The sequence below is a fragment of the Cervus elaphus genome, chromosome 22, assembly GCF_910594005.1.
Source record: "Cervus elaphus chromosome 22, mCerEla1.1, whole genome shotgun sequence".
Lineage (NCBI taxonomy): Eukaryota > Metazoa > Chordata > Mammalia > Artiodactyla > Cervidae > Cervus > Cervus elaphus.
The window spans coordinates 5,486,322-5,492,957 of record NC_057836.1 but is presented as its reverse complement, the minus strand read 5'-3'; positions in this window follow the sequence as shown (position 1 = coordinate 5,492,957).

Genomic DNA, 6,636 nt, shown 5'->3' with positions numbered 1-6,636 from the left:
AGTAGGAAGTCAAGAAACACCTGGAGTAACAGGTAAATTTGGCCTTGGAGTACAGAATGAAGCAGGGCAAAGGCTCATAGAGTTCTGCCAAGAGAACGCACTGGTCATAGTAATCACCCTCTTCCAACGACACAAGAAAAGACTCTACACATGGACATCACCAGATGGTCGACACCCAAATCAGACTGATTATATTCTCTGCAGCCAAAGATGGAGACGCTGTATACAGTCAGCAAAAACAAGACCGGGAGCTGACTGTGGCTCAGAACATGAACTCCTTATTGCCAAATTCAGACTGAAATTGAAGCAAGTGGAGAAAACCACTAGACCATTCAGGTATGACCTAAATCAAATCCCTAAGGATTATACAGTGGAAGTGAGAAATAGATTTAAGGGACTAAATCTGATAGACAGAGTGCCTGATGAACTATGGACGGAGGTTCGTGACATTGTACAGGAGACAGGAATCAAGACCATCCCCAAGAAAAAGAAATGCGAAAAAGCAAATTGGCTGTCTGAGGAGGCCTTACAAATAGCTGTGAAAAGAAGGGGAAGGAAAGCAAAGGAGAAAAGGAGAGATATTCCCATCTGAATGCAGAGTTCCAAAGAATAGCCAGGAGAGATAAGAAAGCCTTCCTCAGTGATCAATGCAAAGAAATAGAGGAAAACAATAGAACGGGAAAGACTAGAGATTTCTTCAAGAAAATTAGAGATACCAAGGAAATATTGTATTCGAAGATGGGCTCAATAAAGGACAGAAATGGTATGGACCTAACAGAAGCAGAAGATATTAAGAAGAGGTGGCAAGTATACACAGAAGAACTGTACCAAAAAAGATCTTCACGGCCCAGGTAATCACGATGGTGTGATCACTCACCTAGAGACAGACATCCTGGAATGTGAAGTCAAGTGGGCCTTAGGAAGCATCACTACAAACAAAGCCAGTGGAGGTGATGGAATTCCAGTTGAGCTATTTCAAATCCTGAAAGATGATGCTGTGAAAGTGCTGCACTCAATATGCCAGCACATTTGGAAAACTCAGCTGTGGCCACAGGACTGGAAAAGGTCAGTTTTCATTCCAATCCCAAAGAAAGGCAATGCCAAAGAATGCTCAGTCTACCACACCATTGCACTCATATCACGCGCTAGTAAAGTAATGCTCAAAATTCTCCAAGCCAGGCTTCAGCAATACGTGAACCATGAACTTCCAGATGTTCAAACTGGTTTTAGAAAAGGCAGAGGAACCAGAGATCAAATTGCCAACATCCGCTGGATCATCAAAAAAGCAAGAGAGTTCCAGAAAAAACATCTATTTCTGCTTTATTGACTATGTCAAAGCCTTTGACTGTGTGGATCACAATGCACTGTGGCAAGTTCTGAAAGAGATGGGGATACCAGACCATCTGACCTGCCTCTTGAGAAACCTGTATGCAGGTCAGAAAGCAACAGTTAGAACAGGACATGGAATAACAGACTGGTTCCAAATAGGAAAAGGAATAAGTCAAGGCTGTATGTTGTCACCCTACTTATTTAAATTATATGCAGAATACATCATGAGAAATGCTGGGCTGGAGGAAGAACAAGCTGAAATCAAGATTGCTGGGCGAAATATCAATAACCTCGGGTATGCAGATGACACCACCCTTATGGCAGAAAGTGAAGAAGAACTAGAGCCTCTTGATCAAAGTGAAAGAGGAGAGTGAAAAAGTTGGCTTAAAGCTCAACATTCAGAAAACTAAGATCATGGCATCCGGTCCCTTCACTTCATGGGAAATAGATGGGGAAACAGTGGAAACAGTGGCTGACTTTATTTTTCTGGGCTCCAAAATCACTGCAGATGGTGATTGCAGCCATGAAATTAAAAGATGCTTACTCCTTGGAAGGAAAGTTATAACCAACCTAGACAGCATATTAAAAAGCAGAGACATTAGTTTGTCAACAAAGGTCTGTCTAGTCAAGGCTATGGTTTTCCCAGTGGTCATGTAAGGATGTGAGAGTTGGATTATAAAGAAAGCTGAGCTTCGAAGATTGATGCTTTTGAACTGTGGTGTTGGAGAAGACTCTTGAGAGTCCCTTGGACTGCAAGGAGATCCAACCAGTCCATCCTAAAGGAGATCCAACCAGTCCATCCTAAAGGAGATCAGTCCTGGGTGTTCGTTGGAAGGACTGATGTTGAAGCTGCAACTCCAATACTTTGGCCACCTGATGTGAAGAGCTGACTCATTGGAAAAGGGCCTGATGCTGGGAAAGATCGAGGGCAGGAAGAGAAGGGGACGACAGAGGATGAGATGATTGGATGCCATCACTTACTAAATGGACACTGGTTTGGGTGGACTCCGGGAGTTGGTGATGGACAGGGAGGTCTGGCGTGCTGCAATTCATGGGGTGGGAAAGAGTCAGACACGACTGAGCAAATGAACTGAGCTGAACTGATGTTAAACATAAAGGAATCTTAATATCTGTTGAATTATCTATTATGAGAATCAGTAAAATACTCAGAGAAGAAGGCTTGAAAATAAAAATCCAGAGCATAAGACAGTCACCCTGGCACACCCCGCCCCGAGCTCTAATGGAGACGACCTGGAGGCAGGTACCCACTGTCTCTCCAGGGTGGTAATTGTTGGCAGGCACAGATTACATGGGCCCGCTGCCCCGTGTAATATGACCCAGGGTGCACTGTGTGCGTGCGTTTTTTTATTTATGCATTTGAGGATACCAAAAAGGAAAGGAACAATACGCTCAGATCCTGCTTGTGGGCATGCAAAGCCGCAGCTCTCACCCGCACCATGTAGGTGTCCTGGAGCCAAAGAACCAGCAGGGCCAGACAGAGCAGCACCGTGAGGGTAGCAGCAGGGGCTGCCTGTGAAAACACGGGGTCGGCTGGTAGTGCGGGGAAGTGCCCCGTGGGGGCTCCTGGCCGGCCCCTCGCGTTTCCGGGGCCTCCTCTGCTGGTAGCCTTCACTTCCCGAGTGAGGCAGGGCTGAGTGGAGGGCTGTCTGGCCACCTGGGCCCCGGGACCAAGCGCGGTCCCCTTGCTGAGCTGACCTGGACTCCTGGGGGCGCCCTCTCACAGCTTCCCCGAGCGCCGTGCTCCGGGTCCCGGTGGCCTTCTCTGCCAGAACCATGGCACGGGTCTAAACACATGCAACCCCACCTTAGCAGTATTTCACAATAACCAAGATACTTCCACTTAGGTAGTATTCTCTACGCTGGTTCTGCCGTCACTGTAAGGAAAGAGATGTGTTAAGATAGGATGACATGGGACTGACTTTCTATTTGTGATTATTCCACCTTCTTACGATGAGCATGTGTTTTATTAATTTTTTTCAAATGTGCACAAATCGAGGAAGGGTATTACTTTTTCTTAGGAATATCCACAGTTCCGCCTCACTGGTGCCTTACATGCGAGCCCGTCTCCTCCTCATTGGCTGACCCCAGCTCACCCCCCCCACATCCTCACCGCCCCCCAGGCCCTCACCTCTCCAGCACTACGGGTTTCTCATCAGCGTGTAAAACACCCTCAAGTTTCTCCCACCCTGTCAAACATTTATGAGCCCTTGATACACTGGGATGCTCCCGCCTCAGGAGTCAGCAGTATGCAGCCTGTTCCATGACAGGGAGCCACCGTCAGTTTGCTAAACAGATAGCAGAACCTGCTGAAAAGCATGAGCCCAGTCTTGCTAAGGGAACAATGTGTGTGTGTGTGTGTGTGTGTCCGCCTGTGTGTGGAGTGGAGACTGAAAGGCTGTTTGCGCGGTTACCGAGGGTGGTTACCATGATGCCGTTCCCCGTAATTACATTTTATGTTAAATTTCTGCGTTCATCAGGAAATAATTCATAATAAATGTGATTGTTCCACCGCTTCCCCTCGTCTCTGCATCCTTCGCGCGGTGCTGCTTTTCTGGCCTCACGGCCAAGCTCCTTTAAACTCCTGCCAACCCCCACCCCCATCCCTCAGGGGGTTCACGGGCCCGCTGCCCTAGATGGGCTCGGCCACATGCTCTGTCCTGGACACTGAGGCCCAGACCCTCCTTCCTGGACCGCGCCTCCTTCCTCTGGGACCCCAGAGTTCCCTATTTCATCCTGGGCATCCGGCTCTTCCCCAGGGCCTGGACGTGCCGCTCTGTAGAAAGCATCCAGCCACCCCTGGGGAGTCCTGGCTCACTCTGAGGACGCCCCAGTCTCTGGTCCAGGGGAGGGCCCACCTAACCTCCCTCGACCTGCCCCTGGTTGCCTCCCTCACACCCTCCCCCAGGGCAGAGCTCAGCTCTCTCATCGGAGCCAGGACCCGGCAGCGCCTTGAGTCCCCGCCGCCTTCTCGCCCAGCTAGTCCCTGTCCTGCCCGGCCACCTCCACTTCCATTTCAGGCCCCTGGAAGCCAATCCCTCTTGGCAGCCTGCCCCTGCCCTGCGCTGTGGCAACAACCTCCGGGCACCAGCTGGTGGCCTGAACTCTGCCTCAGGCCATTCTTGGGCCCAGAATCGGTCAAGTCACCTCCCACCCTGACCCGAGGAAGCTGCCTTCCCGCATCGACCCCGCCCCGGGCATCCCGCCCTCCCCCTCCCCAGGCATCCCGCCGGGCCCTCCGCCTCCTGCTGGCACCTCTGTCCTTTCCTCTCAGCCGCTCACCTTCACTCCTCCGGTGGCAGGAGCTGGGGAGACGGGATGGAGGCGAGGCCCTCACCTCAGGGCACCCCAAACTAAGAGCAGGGGTCACCTCTGCGGGGATCTGTGAAGACCCAGTGTGCCTTCCTCATGGCCTCTGAAACTCGGGATTTGACTTTGTCAAGGGAACCAGTGTGGTCACTAACTTGTATTTAGGTCAGCCCTTCGTAAACCAAGTTTTCCAGAACGCTGATGTCCTTGCAGATGGGACTAGGGACTTTTATCAGTTAAGATAAATGGGGTTATGCTCCCAAAAGTTTCACTTCTCAGGGTGCGTGCCCTTTGCCGCCGGTGGCCCCGCCTGAACCTTTCCCTGCCTCTGGACCCAGGGTCTGGATGGGCGGTGGGGGAGGAACACGGCGCGTAAAGCTGTCCATCCGGGTGTCACCTTCCCTTCTGCCCACCACTTGTTGACCACAGCAAGCCACATGGACGGAGGCATGGAAACGCAAGTCTACCTTTTGCTCCGAAGAGGAAGAGCAGAAATTCTGGTGAACAGGGCCACTGAAAACCTCAAACCCCCCCAGTCTTTATGGCAGAGTAAATAACCCAGGAAATACTGGGTTAAAGAAATCCAAACAGGTGTGTGCACTTCAGCATGTCTCAGTCTTTGAAATGTTAATACGAGGGGAATGCCCTGGCAGTCCAGTGGTTATGATCCCAGGCTTCTACTTCAGGGGGCACAGCAGGGGGCAAGGACTTGACCCCTGGATAGGAACTAAGGTCCTGCATGCCACACGGCGTGACCAAAAGAAAAAAAAACAGTGTACATCGTGACCATCAGAGAGGGCAGAGCTGTGATTTTTTGTTCAACACGTCCTCAGCCACCCTGGCCCTTGTACACAATGGGCTCTCAGATTATTTGGCTCAGGACTTGTATTGCAATCTGCAGGACAAAGTCATGGCTTATCTTTGAGAGGAGGCTTTCGTAAGAGGATAACAAGGAAATGCAAGAAGAAAGCTTAGTTTATTCAGCATTCACAGTGAGCCAGGCCCCATGCTCTCTCCTGAAATCCTCACTGCACCATTATGCTTTAGGAACTGCTATCTTCATTTTGTCCTGGAGAAAACTGAGGTTCAGGCAGCAGGAGGATGAATTTTAAATAAGTGTCCAGCTTGTGTGACTCGTGCTTAAAATTTGCTCGTTTCACACATCACAATCTTCTGTGTCTGAGCTGGGGAGCAGTAAGACCCTCAAAGCCTCACTTTGCCTGGAAATTTCCACGGACGGAGGAGCCGAGCGGGCTAGAGTCCATGGTGCCGCAAAGAGTGGGACACGGCTGAAGCGACTAACCCAACAGCACTGATCCCATTTCAAAGCTCACAGCCTGCCCTGCGGAGCACTGGGCAAGGGGCTGAGAGAGCTGGGACCGGGGCCCCTGCTCAGACCTTTCTTCTCTTTGTTTGGGCACAAGGGTGTCCGCTTGCTGTCCATGTGACGAAGAGGTCACTCTCAGCCCTGCTCCTTTCCCACCTTCATCCAGGTCACGCTAGGGAGCACAGATGTCCCTGGCAGCTGCCATGAATGTGCATCTATGGATTGGAAGAGAACGCAAAGGCCAGTGGCTGTTGGCAGGGCGACTCATCTGGAACCTGCATTCACAGCCTCGAATTTTAGTCCTAAGAGCAGCTACGCAACACAGCAGGGCTGGCGGGGGCCGGAGTGCCCGGTAAGGGGCAGGAGTCGTCGAGAGATTGTGGACCCAGCGGACCCTGCCAACAGCCTCCGTTTTCCCACCCAGAAGTTTCATTTCTGTCCCAGCCCTGAGTGTAGGGCGGGTGTGGAGGGCAGTCAGTCGGGGCAGGCCTGTGAGTTCTGCCCCACCCTCACCCTAGCCAAGCCAACATGGTCCGGGACAGACAGAGGGACCACCCCTTTCCTTGCGTTGGACCTCCATCAGTGAAGTATCTGTGTGAGGCTCTGATGGTCCAGGTGGTACTCGGGTATGCAGCTCCCACATCCCGGGGTCT